This window comes from Lycium ferocissimum, chromosome 3, assembly GCF_029784015.1.
Source record: "Lycium ferocissimum isolate CSIRO_LF1 chromosome 3, AGI_CSIRO_Lferr_CH_V1, whole genome shotgun sequence".
NCBI classification, from domain to species: Eukaryota; Viridiplantae; Streptophyta; class Magnoliopsida; order Solanales; family Solanaceae; genus Lycium; species Lycium ferocissimum.
In genome coordinates, this window is record NC_081344.1 from 64,249,808 (window position 1) to 64,259,210 (window position 9,403).

At 36.4% G+C, this 9,403-nt stretch overlaps 1 long non-coding RNA gene and 1 other non-coding gene across 2 annotated transcripts; one reads left to right on the forward strand and one right to left on the reverse strand.

Moving 5' to 3' along the window:
- Window positions 1–2,240: 2,240 nt before the first annotated feature.
- On the reverse strand, window positions 2,241–2,312 carry TRNAK-UUU (transfer RNA lysine (anticodon UUU)). The gene has a single exon. It is a non-coding gene; the product is annotated as a tRNA-Lys (tRNA).
- A 963-nt stretch (window positions 2,313–3,275) lies between these two features.
- LOC132051176 (uncharacterized) lies at window positions 3,276–3,797 on the forward strand. The gene is made up of 2 exons (XR_009413616.1): window positions 3,276–3,402; window positions 3,526–3,797. It is a non-coding gene; the product is annotated as an uncharacterized LOC132051176 (long non-coding RNA).
- Window positions 3,798–9,403: the final 5,606 nt, after the last annotated feature.

The window sequence follows — 9,403 nt, forward strand, 5'->3', positions numbered from 1 at the left end:
TCGGTTTGTATCGTGTACTTCTAAGAAATTGTGATTTAAGGAATGACTTGAAAAAAAAGGGTGAAACAAAAGGATTAGCTAGCTCAGAATATCTTTACCAGTTCAGAGAGTACTATGCTTTGGTTATGTCTAAAGGTTTGTGCTATTCGATTAATGTATGTGAAGTGATTTCCTTGGTTACCGTAAGATTCTCCTACTCTCATCCTTCACTCGAGGACGAGCGATTGTTTAATTGGTATCTGATGTAACGGCCCGTTTTGTCGTTATCGTGATACTTCAGTTTTTTCCCTCGTTGACCCGTTTCTGAGTCTCGTTAGAACTATTTTGACCCGAGAAGATAATTTACATGACTTCCTAGGCATCGTTTTGGGCTTTGGAATGTTTTCTAGAAAAATTTAGCTTTTAGCGAAAATCGTAGACCGGGAGTTGACTTTTGGGTGAACGGATTTTTTTTCAAAAATGCGTCGATTCTTAGAGGTCCGGATGACCATTTGTCATTGATTGGTGGATTCGGTTCGGTTCCTAATGCACTCAGTTGCGTTTTGGCAGGTATAGATTTATAGGACACTGTATCTGCTCAGTAGGATTTACTCGTATCAGCTTGTTGGTGAGCCCCATCTTATTCGGGGTGTTATCCTTATTTATTTTCATGTCACGTTTAGTAAGTTAAGGTATGCTGGGGCCCTTGTCCCAGCGAATATGTTTTACAGTTCAGATTCATGATAGAGGTTTCATAGACTAGACAGGCAGTTATGTCAATACTTGGAGTTGTGTAGTCATCTTTGGCTCAGTTTATGATATTTCCGCATTCACTTTTTAGAGAAGTATTTTATTTAATATATTATGACTTCTCATGTTTTGTTAAGTTTCATCATGTTTCATATTATATCCTGCTCATATTTATGCCCCATGTTGATTCAACAAGCCATGTGGTTCGCTTAGTCACATGTAGTCAGGCACCGAGTGCCGTGTTACGCCCAAGCTATGATTCGGGGTGTGACAGAATGATGCAAGTTTGACTAAAAAATAACACGCTTAAATAGAAACCCAACAACATAAATAACTTAAAGCTAAACAAAAATGGAGTTCAAGCACTTTTCAACCACTAAAATGACAATCTGAAGTTTTGCTTATCATTAATGTATTGAGCCTACCTTATTAATCGCACAAAAATAAGTAGGGTTGTATATAAAATATTGAAGTTTCGGAATCCCGAAGCATGATTAATCTATGGCTAAAGTACGGAAAAAGTGTAAAGAAAGAGGTGTTTAACCAAAAAAAAAAAAAGGAAAAAAAATGGGGGACTCCTTTGACGCAATAATTTACTGGGTTAAAGGACTTAACCTTGTCGTTACGGTTAGTCCTTTAACGTCGTAAATTACTGCGTTAAAGACACTTCAGTAACATTTTTTTGTTGTTGGGGGACTTTGGTTCAAAATGTTTTTTTTTGGGTCATTTTGGTTCCAGACTCCCCTCACGGCACAAATGGGAATTTGGGTCGTGACACTTTATTTTGGCCAGTTCACCGTCTCAATAATTATCATTAAATTACTATTTGCTATTAAGACCTTAAAGTTTTAAATATAAATAAAATATAAAATCAAAAAGTCAAATCAAACTAACCTAAACCCAACCAATAGCCTTCTGGGATGTTTGGTTTGGTTTGATTTTAAGTATTAAAAATATGACTTAATTAATTTAGTATTGATTTTAACCAAAAATCAATCAAACGAAAGTACCGAATCATGAACATTGCTAACAATGATAATGCCACTAATTGACCAAATTGAAATCAATAACCTTGTGTAGTGTTGGGTGTGATTCAATTTTAACTGTAAAAATTTGACTAAATTAATTTAGTTTTTTTTTTTTTTTAAAGCTTTGGATAATCTGACAATCTGAATAGATCCACACTATTCGGATGGTCGGAATTCAGATTTTGGATATTTTTTCTGGATAAGGGTTATGTTTTTAAAAAATTGGATATACAGATTGGATACAGATTGCTACAATTTTAAATCAATCTGACCCAAAATCTAAAATACATGGATATATATAAAAGGTAACACTTTCATTTTAGATTATTAGGCATTTGCTTGGGATTTCAATTTATTTTGTTGATGATTTCAATCTATTCTGTTGATGATTTTCTTAATGAACTTTATTATACCTTGGTTGATGAAGATCATGAAATAGGTGCCTCAATAACAAGCAGGTATAATTTGTAAAAATAGCATTTTCGCTGTCTGTGGGGATCGAACCCATGACCACGTGGTTAAAAGCCACGCGCTCTGCCGCTGAGCTAAGACGGCTTGATGACCCTTATAGTCAACCAATTAATTAATCAGTTATCTATGCAGTATTAAATCCAAATCATTATCATCTAAAAGAATTAATCCTATCTACACTGAAATAAAAACACTTTGGAGTCGGTTGATTGCTAGCTAGAAAGTGAATTACTCATATATTAGAATGAAGGCTAAAGTCATAAGCGACCGCCTAGAGTTGTTTGCATCTTTAATTTTGACACTTCAACAAAAAAAATTCCTATTAGACACTCCAACTATATCAAATATATATACCTAATTAATCACCTCACACTGATTTGGCACAACAAGTGAAATGCACATGCTATTGAGCTCATGCCACTGTTTTAATTTCTTTTGCTTTGTAGATTTTTTTTTTTTTTTTTTTAATAAAAAAAATCCCTTTCTTCTTTATCATTTATTTTTGTTTTCATACCCCCTTCTCCATGAAAATCTATTTAATCATTTTTATCTGCCGTTAAATTACTCATTAGATTTGTCATGTATCTTGTATTTTTGTTAAACAATTCGCTTATTATATATAAATAATTTATCTAGAACTCATTAAATTTCTTTTTCTAGAATCTACTTTAAACTCAAAATTTTATCTTCATTTATGATACTTTATAAAAGGTGGCAAGTTTAAAACGGCCCAGAGGTATTATGTCTAAACAAAAAGCAAGAATCAACTTTTATATATATATATATATATATATATATATATATATAGAGAGAGAGAGAGAGAGAGAGAGAGAGAGAGAGAGAGAGAGGAAGTAATTTAATTATTAAAAGATTACTAGCCTATTTGAACCACTATATATATATATATCATTTGTAATTTTTAGCAAGTAATTTAAATATTATAGATTTATTATTTAAAGATTTACTAGCCTTATTTTAGCTAACACCATAATTCATATTTTTGTTCAAGCCTATATAAGAGTCCTAAATGACATCAACAATTCATACTTTCATATCATACAAGAGTACTTTCATATCATACAAAAGTACAATAGTGAAAAAAACATGAAGAGTTGCATTATGTTGTTTCTTTTCTCCATGTCAATATTTTTCACTTTGTTTGACCCTTTGCTAGGTATGATTTCTTCTTCAATGCATATGCAAATGTTTTTTTCTACAAGTATGTCTTTGAATGTTTATTGTCATCATTCATCTTTTTAGGCGTATTGATTAATACGATCTCATTCTTTTATGTCAGGTCAGCAGTTTTGCCCTGGAACCTTCACGGCTAATGACACATGTGCTAACATTAGTTGTGGCAATCTGGCTCTATTTCACTGGCCAGCAAGTAAGATGCCTCATAGTTGTACTTGTGCTGCTGCAGGAAGCAATCAAAGCCTTTGTACATGCCAAATAGTTTGTTAAGCAAATTAATGGAAAAAAGTGGTTATTATTGATGTTGATTGATGAGTAATCATACATTTGAATTGAGTTATTTAAAATAAAAAGAAAAAATAGTTCTTTCTATGATATATATATTTGTACTATTCTACAAGTGTGAAATTTGAAAGTTAAAAGTTGAAAGACCAAAATAGCAATCAAAAGTTGAACGATAATTTTTCCCTTCAAACAAGCATTATCGAAAGAATATTTTTGTGAAAGAAAAATATACAAATATTCATTGTATAAAGATAACAAAAAAAAAAAAAATAGAGAAAGTGGAATGTGGGTTGCAACAAATATGGGACAGTTCGGATGGTTAGCCTTAAATAAGATAATTTAAACCTTTAATAAGATCATTTATCACCAAAGACTTTTATTTCTTAGGAAATATGTGCTAAAGCTCAATCAATAGTTGAACACCCAATTACAAAGAATAAGAAAGACGCATGTCAAAAAAAGGAATGATTAATTATATAAGTCGTTACTATCCCATATATCAACATACATTGTTACATCTTTAATTTAAAAATAAAATGATAAGGAATACATGAGGCTAATAATTTCATCAATTCAAGAAAGTCATTAGGTAACCACCTAAATTATCAATAAAATTATCTCATTTAGGGGAGGAAATGATCCACTTTCCATAAACATTTCCATTACCATTTAGATCAATACACAAACCATAAAACATTACCATTACAAAATTTACTTTCGATCAATTTCACTTTATCTCACAGTCATTATTTAGATCAGTAAAGGAATGAGTTGTAGCTAGAAGGTAATATAGGAACTTTCTTAGAAAATATAGAGAAATACAACTAAAATTGCAGTTCTTACAGGTAGGTTAATTTCTTATTTATATACTACTAAAATCATGAATTAGCCATGGAAATATTTTGTAGCTAAACTACAAATTTGTCATTAGTCTTATTTAGCAACGGATTAGTGACGGGCTATCATAACATTCTGTTGGCTAAGAGACAATTAGTGATAGATTAGTGAGAAAGTTCATAGCTAATTCAAGTTCTTTTCGTCCTATTGGTATTCAAATATAATAGTATGTAGGATGGCAAGTGCTTCACACACTTGATTAAAGGTCTCGGGTTCAAGTTTTGAGAATTGAATCACCTTTGGTAGAGAGCGTTTCACCTCTAAAGCGATGCTTCTGACTCAAAATTAGTTGGATCTCAAAGTGGGTATCAAATACCGTGCAGAAAACAAAAAAAATTCCTATGATTATTCATATAATTATATATATATTTTTTTTCAAGTTTCAATTAAAATACACGTCCTATTGTTTTGTTTTTTTTCCTTTAATAATGTTACAACTCAACTATTGATTTAAGAGTTAACGCTCCATTTTGATTTCCAAGACTTTGTACATGTCTATTTAGATTTAAGAAACCCACGACCACGTGGTTAAAGTCCATGCACTCTACCACTGAGCTAAGACAGCTTCTATGCTTTTTATTTATACACGACATTTGAATATAATATTAATACGCATGATAAAAGTCCAATCAAAACACTTAAATGACTTACTCCAAGATCTTATACTTTTACAACATAAAAAGACACAAGACGTATAGTTTGTTCGAAATATACACAACATAGAAGCAAGGTCAGACCATCTTCATAAAATATGTCACGACCCGCTATTAAAATCTACATAAGCAGACATTAAAATGTTTAGAGGGTGTTTCGCTAAGTTAATAAGCTGGTCAAATTGGTTTATAAATATCTTTTTGCTTATTTATGCTTTCGGTAAACACAAATGTGGTTATAAGTCAAGTGTTTATAATTTAAATGACATGTTTATTCAAAGTTTCAATACCTCTATCCAGCTATGTAATATTAATCAATTCAGTTTTTTCTTTATTTCTTTTTTTGTAAAGATTGCCCATTAGGGTTCTATTAATAAGGCAAATGATACATAGGAGAGGAGAACTCCTCGACTAATCTAAAAATGACCTATTAACAGAAGATAAAGAAAAGAGGAGGGACTCTCCCATACAGTTTGAGCTCACAAAAAAGACTAAGTATACAACTTAGTAGAAATCACAAAACAAATCATCACGGATCAAAGGTGAAAGACCCTTTCCTAACTCGAATCCGCAAATTTGGAATATCCCTTTTGTCGTTCTTCATTGTGGATATATTCTTTTGCGGAAAGCTTGTAGCTTCAGTGAAGAATGAGTCACATATGGTGCTTTCTGCCAAATTAGCACAACATAAACTTTGCCGAGCCAAATTTAAGTTATATTGCGCTGTTAAATGTTGAAAGGAAAAAGTTAAAGACCACAAATTTGAGGGTCGTTTGTGTGAATGACCTTAGGATATTCCAGTACATTGTTTATGAATTATGGTTTGCCCATTTGGTAAGATTGTGTAAGAGTTGGAAAAGTTCTGATAGTTTTCACAAATTATAGAGTTTTCATATTTATGAAAAAAAAAATACAATATAAGAAATTCAAAGTACATGTCAAAACACAATTTTAACTTCAAATCAATCTGATTTCAAATCATGTCCAAATAGGCTCATAAAGTGAATGACAGTTTGCTACTACATTAATTTTACCTAGACGATAAAAAACAATAATGCACTTGCTGCAGTCTTTTATGAATGCAGAGTTTCAGGTTGGATATGCTTCCATCTCTCATGGCTGATAGTCACCATCAGTATAGCTTTGAGTTTCCAGGGTGAGCACGAGACGTTCACTGCCTTGAAGACTCCTCTAATTATGTCTTACTTTTCCCTTTCTGAGACATAGATAGATTTGATGTATTTTTATATTCCAGACTTACATATTTTTCATTAGATGCTCTTGTATGGATTAGACCAGACCCTGGGGGTATTTTCTTATTTTCGCACTATTTCTATTATAGTATCGTAAGACTTATGTGATTATTCTCTTCCATTTAAATTGATTTATTTATTTATGTCTTTACTTTCTTTGGGCTGAGGGTTCGCTCACCGAGGTGGGAAAGGTAAGTGCCCGCACGGCTTAGCCAAATTGGGTCATGACAAGTTGGTATCCGAGCCCTAGGTTACCCAGTCTATAATACAAGAGAGTGTCTAGTAGAGTCTCATGGATCAGTACGATGAGCTCCGTACTTATTTGCGAGAGGCTATAGGATATCTAGAAAATCTCACTTTCTTTCATTATTTCATGCTACTTTATTCTAATTGGTATCTGGAAAAATCAAATTGGTATCTGACTCTTATCTATTCTCTCACAGATGGTGAGGACTCAAGCTACTGTAGCCCGAGGTCAAGCGCCAGAGCCTGCAATCGCGGCTGGCACCAAAGGGCGTGCGACTGCCAGAGGGCGCGGCAGAGCTAGAGGCCGCGGGGCAGCCCCAGCCCGGGATAGGGATCCTGTAATAGGACAGCGGTATGAGAGATCTCCGTCTCCAGAGCCTAAGTATCTGCATGATCGAGACCAAGCCGTAAAGGAGGGTGTGGCCCCAGCATGGACACAGCCTGAGTTTATTTCTGATCAGGCTATGCAGGATACTATGGCCAGAGTCTTACTTCATTTAGATGCCCAGCACGCTGTCGTTGCTATTACTACTCCTGACGGAGGTTCACAGACCTGAGTTGGGGCGCAGACCCTTGAGCAGAGATCTACTCGGGTAGCACACCCCGCTGCAGCTATGGCTCCCCGTATTGATGCGGTACGCGCTCCTGGTGATTATCTTAGGCCCATGCAGGGCGCTATTATGACCGTGTCTAATCAGGACCTTGTTGGAAGGATCAGGAAGTTAGAGCCGCCGAGGTTTTCGGGCACTTCTTCTGAAGACGCTTATAAGTTCATCCTGGAAATGCATGAGTTGTTGCATAGGATGGGGACCGTGGAGACCCATGGAGTTGACTATGTGTCCTACTAGTTTCGCGACAACGTGAAGACTTGGTGGAGGTATATTATTGCTTACAGACCTAAGGGTTCCCCTTTCCTGACTTGGACTCAGTTCTACTGGGTCTTCCTTAAAATGTATGAGCCTTGGTCTTTGAGAGAGACGCGTAGGAAGGAGTTTCTACATCATCAACAGCGGGGTATGTCAGTGGAGGCCTATGTGACCCATTGTTTGTATCTGGCCCGTTATTCCATTCCTTTGATCCCTACGGAGGCTAACAGGATCAGGCATTTTGTTGGTGGACTAATTGGTTATCTTCAGCTTTCTTGTCTTCAGATGGAGGCTATGAGGGCTTCTTTCCAAAGACATCGTCAAGCATGCTTCTTCGGTTGAGGGCGCTAAGGCTCGTGCGTTTGGTGATAGTGCCAAGAGACTGCATCATACTGGGAGTTATGAAGGTTCTAATTCGAGGGGTGCCGGTCAGCCATCTAGGCAGTATCAGCCATATTTTGGCCGCCCTGTGCATTCACCTTTGCAGGCTTTCCCAAGTGAACCACCCAGACAGAGAGCTTCTAAGATTTCATTTTCTCGACCGGTAGATAGGGTTATTTCATCCGGGTCCTCAGCTTCAGTTTATCAGCCTCCGACTTCTTTGACCTATTATGCTTGTGGGGAGGTTAAGCATGTTTCTAGGAGATGTCCCAGACCCAGGCGTGATTATCAGCCACCGAGGACCCCGACATTATCTGGTGGGTGAGGTGGTGCTTCTCAGAGGAGCGGTGCTCAGTCAGGCCGCGATGGTTCTCATAGTTCTAGAGGTGGATTCCAGGCAGTTAGAGGTGGTTCCCAGAGTGCGAGAGGGGGATCTTAGACTGGACGTAGTGGGCCCATTGTTACTCATTTTCGAGTAGGCCCGAGGCAGAGGCCTCAAATGCTGTGATTTCAAGTACCATTTTTGTACGTCATAAAGTAGCACCTGTGTTGTTTGATTCTGGATCCACTTATTCGTATGTGTCTGCATATCATGCCGTTGGTTGAGATTTGCTTTGTGATAGCATAGATATACTTGTTTATGTGTCTACTCCGGTTGGAGATTCTGTTATTGTGGATCACGTTTATCGGTCATGTTTGGTTACTTTTATGGGGTATGACACTTGGGTAGATTTGATAATTCTTGATATGGTGGACTTTGATATTATCTTGGGTATGTCCTAACTTTCTCCTTATCACGCGATCTTAGATTGTCACGCCAAGACAATTACCTTAGCCATGCCGGGCATTCCTAGGCTTGAGTGGAGGGGTACTCTTAGTCCCGCTCCAAAGAAGATCATTCCTTCCTTCAGGCGAAGAAGTTAGTAAATAAGGGGTGTTTAGCCTATCTGGCTCATGTGCGTGACACGACTGTTGCATCTCCATTCCTTGACTCTTTCGTGATTGTGTTTATTGATGATATCTTAGTGTATTCCAAGAGTAAAGAGGAGCATGAGAGCCATCTTCTTACTGTTTATGGATTGTTGAAGAAGCATAGCTCGTTTACTAAGTTTTTGATGTGTGAGTTTTGGTTAGAGTCCATAGCATTCTTGGGCCATGTTGTGTCTAAGGAGGGATTATGGTTGACCCACAGAAGATTGAGTTTGTGAGAGGTTGGGCGAGGCCCACTACTGTTACTAAGGTTCGTAATTTTGTGGGTTTCGCCAGCTACTACCGGCGCTTTATGAAGGGTTTGTTGTTATTGCTTTGTCCTTGACCAGATTGACTCAGAAGGATGTTCTCTTTCTGTGACCCGATCAGATGATTGTGAGGAGAGCTTTCAAAAGCTCAAGCTTCTTTTG